Source organism: Misgurnus anguillicaudatus, chromosome 5, assembly GCF_027580225.2.
Source record: "Misgurnus anguillicaudatus chromosome 5, ASM2758022v2, whole genome shotgun sequence".
NCBI classification, from domain to species: Eukaryota; Metazoa; Chordata; class Actinopteri; order Cypriniformes; family Cobitidae; genus Misgurnus; species Misgurnus anguillicaudatus.
The window spans coordinates 4303883-4319897 of record NC_073341.2 but is presented as its reverse complement, the minus strand read 5'-3'; positions in this window follow the sequence as shown (position 1 = coordinate 4319897).

Sequence of the window (16015 nt, the reverse complement as noted above, 5' to 3'; positions counted from 1 at the left end):
GCAGTTCAATACTAGTCTACTAAGTGACAAGTATTTCAAAGAAATGTTTAAAGTCTTTTGGTCTGATTTTAGAAATACAAAAGGTTCTTTTAGCTCTCTGCGGCAGTGGTGGGATTTCGGAAAAGTCCAAATAAAACAATTTTGCATGCAACATACCCAAAATGTTACAAAAGAGACAATTTCGGAAATGAATATTCTGGAAATCGAGATTTTAAAGCTTCAGGAATTGGCAGAAGTAACTGGTGATCTTTGTCATTTGGACTCTTTGTGCAAAAAGAAAAATCAGTTTGCTGAGTTACTGGGTCATAAAACACAAGGGGCACTGATCAGGTCGAGGTTTCAAAATCTGAATCAAATGGATGCTCCGTCTAAATTCTTTTTCAATTTGGAGAGAAAAAATGGGCAGAGCAGGATAATGCATGTCTTACGTTCTGAGACTGGAGTTTTATTGACTGATCCTGCTGAGATTCGAAAGAGAGCAAAGAATGAGCTTGGGGTTAATTTTGATGATAATAGTGTTTTTTTTGATAATTTACCCCAATTGTCACAGGAAGCAAGCACTGAGATCTGTATGGGCACCAGGAATTGATGGTTTACCAGTTGACTTTTATAAGAGTTTCTGGTCAGTACTGTGCAGAGATCTGTACTAAATGAAAGCTTGAGAGAAGGTCAATTCCCCTTAAGCTGCCGTAGAGCAGTTTTAACCCTCCTGCCAAAAAAAGGGCGATTTAACAGAGATAAAGTGCTGGCAACCTGTTTCATTGCTCTGCAGTGAATTTAAGCTGCTTTCTAAAACCTTACCCAATAGGTTGTCGAGGGTAATAGACAGAGTCATTCATTCAGATCAGACTTATTGTGTCCTGGGTAGATCCATTTTTTATAAAATATCCCTCATTTGGGATGTGTTTGAGATTTCCAGGATTTTCCATTTGAATTGTGGCCTAATCTCTTTAGATCAGGAGAAGGCTTTTGATCGAGTTGAGCACTGCTACTTGTGGAGAGTTTTGGAAGCTTTTGGTTCCGGTCAGACTTTCATTAATTATATTAAGGTTCTTTATAGTGGGGCACAGAGTTTGCTTAAAGTGAATGGCAACTTGTGTGCTCCTTTTAACGTTTACAGAGGAATAAGGCAAGGTTGTTTGTTGTCTGGTATGCTGTACTCACTGGCGATAGAACCCCTACTTAATCAAGTAAGGGCAAAACTGCAAGGATTTAGTTTGCCATTTGATAAGGGTAGAGTCATTTTGTCAGCATATGCTGATGATGTTGTAGTAATGGTTAATGGTCAGGATGATGTAAAGGCTCTGTCAGATCTACTTACTAGTTTTAAAAGTCTATCCTCTGCAAGTGTAAATTGGGGTAAAAGTGAAGCCTTATTTTTAGGTAACGGGTCAAATGAAAAGCCAAAACTTCCTGAAGGTTTAAACTGGGAGAATAAAGGTTTTAAAAATTTTGGTGTGTTTTTGGGTGATGAGGTGACAATGCAAAGAAATTGGGAAGGAGTGGTGGAGAAAGTAAAAGGGCGTTTAAGCAAATGGAAGCGTTTGATGCCAATGGTATCTTACAGAGGGCGCATTTTAACAATTAATAATCTAATTGCCTCCTCTTTATGGCATAAATTGAAGTGTGTTGATCCTTCTCTGCAATTACTTTCAAAGATACAAGCTCTTCTGGTTGATTTTTTCTGGGACAAAATGCACTGGGTATCGCAGAGTATTTTATTTTTACCAAAAGAAGAGGGTGGTCAGGGGTTAGTGCATTTACAGAGCAAGTTGGCATCTTTTCGGTTACTCTTTGTTCAGAGATTATAATTTGGCCCCACTGAGTGTAAATGGTGTGCTGCTGCTGCTTTTGTTATTTTGCACAAATTGGAAAATTTGGAACTGGACAAAACACTTTTCTTAATGGACCCTGGAAAAATGAGTCTGTCTATATTGCCCGTTTTCTACAGGAACATTTTTAAAGTATGGAGTCTTTTTCATTTTAAAAAAGACTTGTCACCTTCCCTGCATTGGCTTTTAAAAGAGCCTTTGGTTTATGGATCACGGATAAATGTGTCTACAGATGTTTGCATTCCAGGTTTTAGCAGGTCACTAATTTCTAGTGGAATTTTTACCCTAAAAAAGGTACTGGAAATAACTGGGACTGATTTTAAGAATGAAGACACACTGGCACAGAGACTGTGTTTTAGATTAGTGCGTGTAATTGCACAGTTGCTACAAAGGTGGCAATCATTGCTCCGCTCAGATGAAAAAAATTTACTTGCAGAATACTATGATGGGCACTCTAAAGGAAACATTACGGACATTTTTCCTGACTTGATTTTTTCACTAAATCTAAGAGATGTGTATGGTGTTTTCTTTTATGCTGATGATTTGTCTGATACAATGTTTTCTTCATGCACAGGTAAATTGTTGAACAGATTTTGTGTGATAGCTTTTTGTAAAAAACTGTTAAATATGAAAGTTAATACTCCATGGCGGGCGTTTTTTAATTTAGACACAGAAAGGAAACCCGAATGGAGGGCAATCTACAAGCCGCCATTAGTCAAGAAAGTAGGAGATCTACATTGGAGAATTTTACATGGGGTTGTCGCTGTTAATGCTTTTGTCTCTATTTTAAATTCAGAGGTTGAAGTTGGTTGTCCTTTTTGCAATGAAAGAGAAACAGTTTTTCATGCTTTTTTTAAGTTGTGACAGATTGCAGCTTTGTTTCTTCTGTTAGGAGACATATTTAAGAAATGTAATGAATTGTTTTCTCCAGAGGTTTTTATTTTGGGTTTTAAATATGTTGCAAAGAAAAAGGTTTTATGCTAATTGTTAAATTTTGTGTTAGGCCAAGCTAAGATGACCATCTACATGAGTAGAAAAAGGAAAATAGAACAAAATTTGTCTCAGGATAGCACAATGTTTTTTCAGGAATGGTTAAAGCAAGAGTCACAGCTGATTTTAACTATTATAAAATGGTGAATGACACAATCACGTTTGAAGGTATATGGTGCTGCAAGGAGGCTTTGTGTGTTGTTTTAGATGATGAATTATTTTTTACTTTCTAAGTGTTATTTTATATGTGATTGTGAGTGAGTGTTGTATTGTATTGAAGTAACCCCTATTTATTGGAAATAAAGTAAAAATCAAATCTCTCTCTCTCTCTCTCTCTCTCTTTCTCTCTCTCTCTCTCTCTCCATTTGTTTTTGTTTTTTTTTATCAAAAGCTGTTTTTAAAGCTCACTACAATGTTATATATTTTGTGCAGTTAAACCTGCAAAAATTTTTACGTCTAAAAATATTTGCATTGCATATACATAAAGGGAGCACACTATACCCTTGTGTTAGCTTGTGTTAAAATGTATGAATTCTTGGAAAACAAAACCTGCAAGAAAGCCTATGATGGCCCTTTATGGGCCCACTTAGGGCTAGCCTAAGAGCCCCACGCAGGTTTGCTCATTGGTAAAATGTTGGCCCCTTAGCACCGGCCCTGCACGGACAGCCCTCACTTAGCCCCCAGGAAGCCTTCTTACAGAAAAATCCCCAGAGTTAAATGAGCACTGCTGGGTGTATATATTGTCCCAATCTTACAGAGTGTGCAAAATTAACACTGAAGCAGAATTAAAAGCTCTGTTATCCTCTTCCCATTTCTGTCTGAAACATAAAATTGCATTTTACATCTTACTTGTAGAGTCATTTTCTTAACTTGGGTTTAGATGTTGTCTGTTTCATTTAAAGTCACCGTTATTGTGATCAGTGTTTGGTTTAGTTGAACTTGACTCTTTATCTTTTTCATTCTTTTGACAATAGTGCAACTATAAAATAAAAGTGTTGGTTTGTACATAATATCAAACATCATCATATATAAAGCTTTTTGAAATGGTTTGTTAATTTTGTTTTGAGTATTTATTAAATATTCCTCTGAAGTACAATTTTCTGTTAATAATAAAATACTACAGTGGAAGGCCCAGAACTCTTGTCCTTCTGAAGGATTTTGAAAAACTTGTGCAAATAAAAAAATCTGTTTTGTAAATTAGACACACAAACATCAAGAATCAGAGTATGAATCTCAACAATGGTGACAAAGAAAATAGTAAAAACTTTCACTATTTATTCATGCCACAGTGCATTCTGGGAGTCCTGGATGACCCAGCATGCATTGCAGCATAAAGTGTTTCATTTTATTGTCACCATTGTTGTGATTCATACTTGTATTCTTGATGTTTGTGTGTCTACATTATACACCGGTTAATATTAAGAGTCAGTGTTTCATAATTCTTTAGAAAGACAAACTGCTTCTATGAGAAAGCTGGATCTCATATTATAGTATCATATAAATGTCAGAGAAAGACGCTTTTGATAAGTGTGCAAACATTTAATTAATACATACGTTTTCTGGATGATGATGTTTAGACTTTATGTACAGTACTAACCACCACCAAAAAGTCGCACTATTGTCTTTTCTCTGCCATAACAAACATGTCTTAAACACACAAAGTTATAGCAGTCAAAAGACTGAACAAGGTAAGAGTCAAGTTCACCTAAAAATTGTGACTTTAAATGAAACAAAATCTAAACCTAAAGTAAGAAAATGACTCTACAAGTAAGATGTAAAAAGCAAATGTAGGTTTCAGACAGAGATGGTGAGAAGGAGGATAACAGTGCTTTTAATTCTGCTTCAGTGTTACATTTTACCACTCTGTAAGATTGGGACAATATATACACCCAGCAGTGTTCATTTAACTCTGGGGATTTTTCTGTATGAGGGCCTCCTGGGGGCTAAGTGCTGCCCATGCAGGGCCAGCGCTATGGGGCCAACGTTTTGCAGTGAGCAAACCTGCATGGGGCCCTAAGGCTATGCCCATAAAGGGCCATCGTAGGCATGTTTGCAGGGCTGTAAATACCTGTTACTGTTTCTTAGGTGAATGTTTTAAGTCTGTTAAAAAAAATTCCATTGCATATACATAAGCAGGCTTAAAGGGAGCACACTATACCCTTGTGTTAGCTTGTGTTAAAATGAATTCTTGAAAAACATACTGTACCTGTTACTGTTTCTTAGGTGAATGTTTTAAGTCTGTTAAAAAATATTTCCATTGCATATACATAAGTAGGTAGCACACTATACCCTTCTGTTAGCTTTTGCTAAAATGTACAGTATAAATTTTTTGAAAAATTACAGACATATATAGATGTTGATCTCCATTAACTTGTGCACACAGACATGAACTCCTCAGCTATCTTGCATTGTTTTTATGCCAAACTTTTGCTGACCTTTTTGTAATAAAGTTAATTGCTTTTTAAAATCCATGCATGTGAGAGGCTTCAGTGAGGAAGATGAACATGGCTATTATGTGTTTATGCCTTGGCTCTTTTGTAAAGGTATATGACATGACTAGTGGGAGGTTGATTTAAATGTATTTTAGTATTGGCCCCATGTATTTACCTGCAAGTAATATGCTCTTGTGGCCTATATCTGATAATTGTACACTGGTATTGTTTAAACTTTAATTCATTAATATAAACACTCATGGTCACTGTTGCATTGATAACTTTATTTGAAAATTGTTTCATGTGAAAGGAAACTATCGGTCAAGGTTGAGTAACACAATCAGCTCTGATCTCAGGGAAAGGTAGAGGTCAATGGCCATGTATGCATCCACTGAAACCTGAAGGTTTTGTTGTGCCATTATATAAGTACAGAGGGTGAACAGGTCTTCATCACAGGCAATGTCATGGCGATGGGTGACGTAGTCTTCACACCAGACCAGATCTTCCTCTGCCACAGGGCACAAATAGTCTTCTGTTCCAAATAATTCTGGAATGATGTACATAGGTCGACCATGGGGAACATGCGGAGTCTTTGATGGACAAATCAAGTGGCTGTTCCAGGTCTGTTTGGTTAAATCCAATTCATCCTGCAGAGGTAAATAAGGGGAGAATGTGAGAATACGCATAACACAGAGGTGAATAGGGGCAGTGGTGACATATAATAATGTTATATGCGCACATCATCAAATGCAGCGCGTATAGCGCACAATGCGCACGGACATAAACAGTGCAACTATAAGCACTTGTCAGTATAATATGAGTGAGAAGAAAATATGCATAACACAGAGGTGAATAGGGGCAGTAGTGACATAATAATGTTACATGCGCACATCATTAAATGTAGCGCATATAGCCCACAATGCGCACGGACATAAACAGTGCAACTATAAACACTTGTCAGTATAATATGAGTGAGAGGAAAATATTATGAAATTTCACTAACCTGTATTAAACCGAGAAAGCAAAACAACATGAGGTTCTTGTCTAAGAAATCGCCCACAAAATCACCCTCGTCTTTTAGGCGGTGTAAGTGGCCCAGCCAAAAGTCCACGCACTCTTTGCGGAGAAAGCCCCACCAACTCTCAATCTTTTGGTTGCTCGTACTTCTTCCGTACATGAAGCTTTTTTCACCTCCATGCGCATCAGTGCTGTCGCGGCGAAGGTACCGTTGCATGTCACGGATCAAGCTGTGTTCTGTTCCCATATCTGTCCTGACAATGCGGGAACATCCATCTAGTTCACGTGCTGTATCTAGCTAGTAACCCCCTACCACCTTGGGGTCACTGCTGGTGCAGTAGGCAATTCAACCACAGTATTCGCCTGGAAAAACCGTCAATTCCTCCATTGATGCAAATACCAAAGGGCTTCAATTTGTCATATGAATCGACATGCCATATAAAATTCGGACCTTTGGCAAAGTATGCCCTTCGCGTCAGTCTCCTGCTTCTCCTCATTTCGGTACCCTCAGGGTCCAACGTTGATAAAATAACCCTTACATCCTCCTTTCATACCGACAGGCCTTTCTCTACGCATCTGGCATATATCACTCTGTAACCATGCAGGACGCCAGAGCCTTGGAGCTCCCTCTGAATGAAACGCACAACATCTTCCAATGAGTTGTACTTTCCCCGTCCCCATTTCTTTTTAAAATCCGTTTTAATGTCTTCAGGCTGATTACAACCCCGTGTTTCAAGGAAAGAGCCTCCAGTATACTTTGATATGTGAGGCCCAAGTTGAAGTAAAATGTAATTAATTCAATTCTATCCATGACGAATGCGGAGCAGCCAAATTGAAATGAAGTAACCAAGTGAACTATATGAAAAGTGCGCAAAGAGCGCACAGGGAGGGGCTACAAATCCGTGAGTACAGTTTGCAAAACCGTGCGCACGGTTAATGAATTTGTGGGTACGGATTGGAAAAACTGAGGGCATAGTTTATTAATCCGTGCGCACAGATTGTAAAACTGAGGGCGCGGTTTATTAATCCGAGGGAACAGTTTACAAACTACTTTTATTTTTTCCACACCTGACCCTAGCAGGGCTCCGTAATAACAAACAGAAGAAGCTAGGGTTAATGTATGTCTGGTTCAGATTACAGCATTTTTTTGTCTGTTGATAACTTAAAAAGAATAACTAAACCCTAATCCAAGTTTTTTTTAGTTACTGATCTGTAATAATGATGGTTTATTAGTGCTGTTCATTGATTTTGATGTACGTTTTTTGACATTTGGATATAAAGTGTTTCAATACTACAAGATATGGTGTAAAAACGTCTGAGTGCTGCCCTCTTCAGGTTGAACGGTGGCTACTGCAGTTGAATTTTTTTATTAAACAATTGACAGTAATATAAATATTACAGCAATGTATCCAAATATAAATTGTATGAAAATGAAAAAAAATAACACAAAATTATATAATTTAAAATGAAAATAAAGATATTGTTGCTAGGGGTGAAACAAAATATTATATAAAAATATGAAAATAATTACATGCCTTAAGAATCTGACAGGCTTTCTGTTTTTTTGAGGGTAATATTAGATCAACATAGGGTACAATTTCTAATTTTCCTATTGGATGTTGGGTCCAAAAAATAACTTAATGACATAAGCAGGTTCAAGCTTACCACGTCCTTGTTACGAGCTTAGTTCGTCCCCTCTATCTCCGTTGGGATCTGCCCACTTTTCTTGCATTTTTCAAATATTGCCAGTGGGTGGAGTCAGGCTCTGACCAGGGGTTTAGTTACGCTTTAAGTTATCAACAGACGTTACTAGTCACTGTGCCAAGATCACCCACACAATCTCTCTCTCTCTCTCTGCATATCTTATTGATTTTTAAGTTTTAAGTATCTTTAAAATACAGTGTCCTGTAAAATGCAGGTTTATTTTTTCGCTGAGTGTATTTCTGTAATACAGTGTTAAAGGATTAGTTCACACAAAAATGAAAATTTCCTAATCATGTACTCATCCTACTGCCATCCAGGATCTTTTTCTTCAGTGGAAAATAAATTGTTTTTTTTAAAGAAAATCATTTCAGGATGTTTTCTTAATGGACTTCAATGCCAACTCAGTTGTTTGTTCTTGTTTTTTCAACAAACAAAATGCAGCATGATTAAACATGCAATTTGTAAATTTTCTACACTAGTTCTCAATCACAAGTTTACAACAATGGAAGTAAACACATGCTTTTGATGGCGTCGTAAATTGTGTTGCAAAGTGTATATGTCAAATCAGTAAATAAACTCCCTTTGCGATCGTGACAGTGGTGTCATTTTTGTTTAATGTAGAACCTCTTTAATACATTTTATCAGTTTTTTGAAGGTCCCAGAGTGGAGACATGTAGGCACTCTCAGACTCGAATACTTGACTCGAGACTCGACTCGGACTCGAACACTGGGGACTTGAGACTCGACTTGGACTCGAACTCTGGTAATGGTGACTCGACTTGGACTCGACTCTGACTCTTCTTTGGTGACTCGGACTTGGACTGGGACTCGAACACTGGGACTCGAGACTCGACACGGACTCGACAGTTGGTGACTCGACTACAACACTGATCTGAGTAATTCTCTAAAGCTACATAGAAAATGAATAAATAACTTTTTGTTAAAAAACAGAATAAATAAAAGTCTAACCTTATCAGGTTACCATCTATGTGCCACAGGGAGAGAGGACCCGGAACAGAGTATGGCACTCTTAAGACAATGTTAAGTTGAAGCCCACGAATAAAATTTCCAAAAGGATCAACAGCTTTTAGATTAAGCCGCACCCGGAACTGCTGAACTCTTCAGAAGGAAATGTTAGGTAGCATATGAATGATAATTGCCAGTAAAAACATAGCATAACATAACATCAAATAACAATATAATCTTGCACATTATGCTTTCACCAAAAATGCTAAGAGGTCCATCAAAACAAAACAACAAGTTTTAATAAGCAGCTTCCCATTTTTTCTTGCATGCATGGATGGATTTCTGTATTACTAACAACATCTGTTTTGAAATTCATTCATCCTACAAGAAAATATTGTACCCTTTAATTAAAACTTAGTCTCAATTTTTGTAAAATGTAGAGGAGAGGGACAACATATGTGCCCAAGACTTCATTTTTTAATTTGGTATGAGCTAAATCTGCATTGCTCCACCATCTAAATTATCATTTGCAATTATCAAAAATTTGAACATTAGATGACAGTTGATGAGGTTAAAATGTGTTCTTTTAAATGTGCTATGTGCAAAAACTATTAAAGACGTGAAAGTAAGGTTGGGGGGAAAATTGCACAAATCACACTGTTTTCTCACGCTTTCATAATAATAATATATATTCAATATATGTACATATGTAGATGGTAGGCGTTACGCAAATCCAACTTAGTAAAGATCTTTGCGCCCTGTAAGATCTCGAAGGCTGACGACATAAGAGGCAAAGGATAGCGATTCTTAACCGTTATATCGTTCAGCCCTCGATAATCGATACACGGACGCAAAGACCCATCCTTCTTCTTGACAAAAAAGAAACCAGCGCCGGCGGGAGACGAAGATGGAACAATAATCCCCGCGTCAAGGGAGCCGTGGTGTTGGGATGGAGATCAATAGCGCAATCGTAAGGACGGTAGGGCGGTAGAGAAACCGCCCAGGAACGGCTGAAGACAGATCGCAGATCATGGTACTCCTCCGGTACACAAGACAAATCACCTGGTTCCTCCTGGAAAACAGAAACAGAGGTCATGGGAGACACAGCAGACACTAAACAATTAGTATGACAAGACAATTTCCATGAATGAACACCCCCCTTAACCCAGTCTATCTGAGGATTATGAAGAACAAGCCAAGGATGTCCTAACACATTGGGGGTATAGGGAGATTGAAAAACATAAAAAGAAACAGTCTCCTGATGATTGCCGGAAACAGTAAGACTAACCGGACAGGTAGCACGGCGAACAGTGGTGAGCTCTCTGCCATCCAGAGCGAAGACTGAGGTGGCCTGAGGCAAATCAACCAATGGGATCTTGTTCCGACGAGCCCACCCCTCATCGACGAAATTGCCCTCGGCTCCCGAGTCAATGAGAGCAAGACAAGCAGCGGAGTGCCCAAACCAGCGGAAAATAGCAGAGATCATAGTCCGGGACCGGGGGGAAGAGGAGATGACAGACGTGCTCACCAGTACTCCTCCGTCTACTGGCGAGCCCTGGCTTTTAAACTGTAGTTGGAGGCGAACTGCCCAGCGGTACCACAATAGAGACAGAGGTGGTTGATGATACGGCGCTGACGCTCCTCCGGAGAGATGCGAACGCTGCCCAAGTGCATGGGCTTGCCGTCAGCCGAGTTACGGGAAGGGACAGCCAAAGATAAAGTGTCAGCGACAGAGCTGGGAGTGCGAGCTCGTCTTCTCTGCTCGAAACACCGGTCCAGACAGATAGCCAGGTCAATCAACGGGTTGAGCTCAGCAGGAGCGCCTCGAGCATAAATCTCCTCCCTGAGCTCCAAACTCAGACCCTCCAGGAAACGAGCGACCAGGGCAGGATCGTTCCACCCACTGGTAGAGGCCAGAGTACGAAACTCTATAGCAAAGTCGGCCACAGATCTCCTTCCCTGACGAAGAGTGGCGAGGAGACGAGAAGCTTCACTGCCAAATACGGACCGATCAAAAACCTTGGTCATCTCCTCCTTGAAAAGACTGTACTTGCTGCAGCATGTGGCGTTCGCCTCCCACACAGATGTTCCCCACTCGCGTGCTCGACCGGTCAGGTGGGAGAGAACAAAGGCAACGCGAGCTCGATCCTCCGCATATGTCTGAAGCTGAAGAGAAAAGACAACCTCACATTGGATGAGAAAAGCTCTGCATTCAGTGGGCTCACCGGCATAACTGGATGGGTTGTTAACCCTGGGCTCCGCGGGCTGGTGTCGATTAGATGGCACGGCCGCTTCCTGATGAAGGTGAAGTAAACGGGCAGACAGATTCCCCACAGCCTGATGTGCGACGGCCAGCTGTTCCTCATGCCTGCCAAGCATGGCCCCTTGTACCTCAACTGCTGAAAAGACAGACTTCTCCTCTGCAGAATCCATATTCTTGGTCGGATTATTCTGTTATAATGAAAAGATAATTCCAAGGCAGATATCACAGGGAATTGAGTCTTTAATGAAAAAAGGTAACAAAGGCAGTCTGGAGATATCACACAGCACTGGAATGTAACAAAGGCAGTCTGTAGGTAGCACACAGCACTGTGACTTAACAAAAAGATACTTGACTCCCGATCTGGGAAAACGACACAGATATATTCCCTGGAGCTGGCCTGGAGCGCAGCAGTGGATAAATCAGGTACGGAGAATTCTCCTCAGCTTCACACGCAGCTGAACATCAAAGAACTTAGAGGTGATACTGGACAGGACAAGACAAGACAAGACCGGGTGAGTTATTCCTAGACACGAACACGATAAAGCTGTTGAGTACACAGAGAACATGTGCAATGCAATAATCCGACAAAGAGACTGCCAAAACAGCCACCAGATAAATGCTAAGGGCAGAGTGGGAACAGGTGTCAAAGCAATCAGCGCGAGCGCAGATTGCAATGACACACAGGTGAGAGGGGAGAGAGAGGGAGAGAGAGAGAATGATATCCAACTAAAAATGAAGGAGTGTATGCGAGTGATAGCGTGTGTGTATGTGTGAATAAGTATGTGTATGTGTGTGTGTATGTGTATGTAACAAAGAGGCAGACACAGAAAACCAGACTCATGACAGTCTGAACCAACATTTTGTGCAGCTACAATCACAGCCTCCCAGACACTGTTCAGAGAGGTGTTCTGTTTACCTTCACTGTAAATGTCCTGCTTAAGAAGGGATCAAAAGGTCTCAATAGGGTTTAAGTCAGGTGAAGAAGGGGGCCATGTCATTAGTTTTTCACCTTTAAGGCCAGCCACTCAGTTGAGTACTTTGATGCATGTGCTGAAGCGTTGTCTTGCATAAAAAAGTCTTATTGAAAGATGCAGATTTTTTCCTGTACCACTGCTTGAAGAAAGTGTCTTCTAAAAATTGGCAGTAGGTCTGAGAGTTGTTTTTTATTTCCATTTTCAACCCAAAAAGGTCCAACAAGCTCATGTTTAATAATACCTGTCTGTGCCTGCCTGCCTGTAATGTAGAAGACACTTTCTTCAAGCAGTTGTACAGGAAAAAGTTTGCATCTTTCAAGAAGACTGATTATTTTGTAAGACAACGCTCCATCACATACATCACAAGTACTCCACTGAGTGGCTGGCCAGTAAAAGCCTTAGAGATGAAAAACTAATGCCTTGGCCCCCTTCTTCACCTGACTTAAACCCTATTGAGACCTTTTGATCCCTTCTTAAGCAGGACATTTACAGTGAAGGTAAACCGTACACCTCTCTGAACAGTGTCTGGGAAGCTGTGGTTGCGTCTGCACAAAATGTTGGTTCAGACCAGATCAAGAAACTGACTGAATCCGTGAATGGAAGGCTTGTGACTGTGGCTATATTTGACTTTAGTTACTTCCGGGTTGAAGGGGAACGCTGGCGCGTTTTGGCTGCCGCTCCTTTCTCCCGTTTTGTTTGTTTTATTATTGATTATCTTTATTTTTGTTTTATGTGATTACGTTTTGGAGCTTTGAAGATCGTTGTGCCGTTTTATTTTATGGCGCTGTGTGATCACGCAACACGCGTTGGATTATTATTTCTACTTCTGAGTGCCTGCTATTGGAACCAACTCTCCTATTACCCTGCATTGGATTTACACTGCTGCGAGACTGCTGTTAGTGTGGACTCCTCCTGCATGGCATTAAGGTACACTGCCTGTCAGCTGTTGAAACTTAAACGGAACTTTTATTTGGCAAATGACATTTATAAAATTGGCGATGATGCGGGAATTCTCAGGCGTAAGCGCTACATACATCGCTCTTCTAGGCGCAGTTTCATACATCTATCATCTGATGTTGTTTCCTATCCCACATTTCATCGTAAATCTCCAAGGCTGTCACACAGACCTGCTGGCATTAATTGCAATAACCTGTCTGCGCCCACACAGATTGAGCTTTCCGGGGCACCTCCTGAGTCCCCGCGCCTGTTGAAATCTGCGCTTTTTAATACACGCTCTGCCAACAATAAAGCGGTGTTGCTATCTGACATCATCGTGGACAATAAACTTGATATTTTATGTCTGGTTGAAACATGGCACAAGCAGTCGGATGGTCTTCTTTTTAATGAACTTACTCCTGCTGGCTACGGGTTATTTGATTTTCCTCGTTCCTCTGGTAGAGGTGGGGGAATCATTGTGTTGTATAATACAAAATACAGTTTAAGTCCAGTAGCTGCTCCGTTATTTAATTCATTTGAATGCCTCGTTCTGACAGTTTCCGAGTCGCTCCCTACTGCTATAGTTACAGTCTATCGGCCTCCTAAGGCAAATAAAGACTTTCTACCAGAATTTGCAGAGCTGTTGTCATATTTATGCCTCAAATATGAGAGAATCCTAATTTTGGGGGATTTTAACATCCACATGGACAAAAATGACTCTGCATTAACTAAAGACTTTTTGTCTTTACTGGAGTGCTTTGACTTGATTCAGTCTGTTGACCACCCTACACATAATAAAGGTCATATTTTAGACCTGGTGATCTCTAGTGGATCCCTTGTGTCTCAGTTGTCGACTGTTGATCTTGGATTGTCTGATCATATGGCTATCATTTTTGATCTGTTTTTACCTGGTGCCAGTGTCTCCTCTTCTCGTACAGTGACATATCGGAAATGGAAATCTATTGAGCCCTCTGACTTTTCTGTTTTTATTGATTCCTCATTAAACGGTTTCTTTTCATCTGATCCTGTGGAGACTAAAGTCACTATGTTAAATTCTGTTCTCCTGTCTGGCCTGGACTTTTTTGCACCTCTAAAGTCACGTTCTGTTTCATATGTACGTCCTGCTCCTTGGTATAATGATGACTTGCATACGATGAAGACATCTTGTCGTAACATGGAACGTAAGTGGCGTCGGACTGGTCTGACGGTTCATTATGAAGCTTGGAGAGACTCCTTACAACTATACAAAGCTAGGATTGTATCTGTAAGATCTGACTATTTTTCAAAGATGATTGGTGACAACCAAAGGAATCCAAAACAGCTGTTTCATTCTATAAACAAATTGCTGAATTGTAATAATTTTTCACATGTTACTGCATCAACTCAATTATGTAATGCGTTTTCAAACTTTTTCAATACCAAGATTGATACTGTACGCAAGGGTTTAGGTGCTTCAACTTCACTTTCATCTGTTTTGGTTAATTTTTCTTACTCAGGTACTGCTTTTTCTAATTTCTGTGTACTTGATTCAATCTCTCTTCATAAGGAGGTTTCTCAAATGAAGATAACCACCTCTTTACTTGATCCCATACCTACTAGTCTGTTTCAGTCATGTTTTGATTCCCTGTGTCCAGTTGTTTTGAGTATCATAAATGACTCTTTGTGTACTGGAGTTGTTCCTTCAGCATTTAAAATTGCTGCAGTTACTCCAGTACCAAAGAAGACGAATATTGGTTATGAAAACCTTTCCAATTTTCGTCCCATTTCAAATCTTCCTTTTCTTGCCAAAATTTTGGAGCGAGTGGTTGCTTCTCAGTTAATTTCCCATTTAACTGTAAACAATATTTTTGAGCCTTTGCAATCTGGATTCTGCAAATTCTATAGTACTGAAACAGCACTCGTAAAGGTTACCAATGATTTGTTAACTGCCTCAGATTCTGGGTATCTTTCAATCTTGATCCTTCTTGATCTCAGTGCCGCTTTTGACACTGTTGATCATTCGGTTTTAATTACTCGGCTAGAAACTGTTTTTGGGGTCTGTGATACTGCACTAACTTGGTTTATGTCATACCTCTCTGATCGTAAACAATGTGTGTCTATGGGTGGGTTCAGGTCTGAAACTTGTGTTGTGCAATCTGGAGTCCCTCAGGGATCAATTTTGGGCCCCTTGCTTTTTAACATCTACACTTACCCACTTGGTCAGCTTCTGAGATCTCTTGGTTTAAACTTTCACCTATATGCAGATGACACTCAGATATACATACACACTAAGCCTAATGACAATGTGCCTGTTGATTTTATTACCACTTGTATTTCAAAGATAAAAGATTGGATGACACACAATTTTCTTTGTTTTAACAGTGAAAAAACTGAGGTTATGCTTATTGGAACACCACACCAATTACGTAAAGCTGGGTCGGTTACTTTGCCCATTGATGGTTCAGTTATGGAATTTAAATCGAAATTGAAGAATCTGGGTGTGATTTTCGATTCTAGTTTAACATTTGAACCTCATATTAAAAACACTGTTAGAACATCCTTCTTTCATCTTAGAAATATCGCGAGATTACGTCCGATGCTGTCTTTCCCTGTTGCTGAGAGGTTGATAAACACTTTTGTGTTTACCAGGATTGATTATTGTAATGCCTTGCTGGCAGGGGCATCTAAAGCTACCTTAAACAGATTGCAGGTAGTGCAAAATTCAGCTGCTAGAATCCTCACTAGAACTAGCATGAGTGACCATATTACCCCGGTTCTGGAGTCTTTACATTGGCTCCCTGTTTGTTTTAGAGTTGATTTTAAAATTTTGATGCTTACTTACAAGGCTTTGCATGGATTTGGCACCTCAATATTTGGCTGAGCTTTTAATTCCATATATTCCATCACGTGACCTTCGCTCTT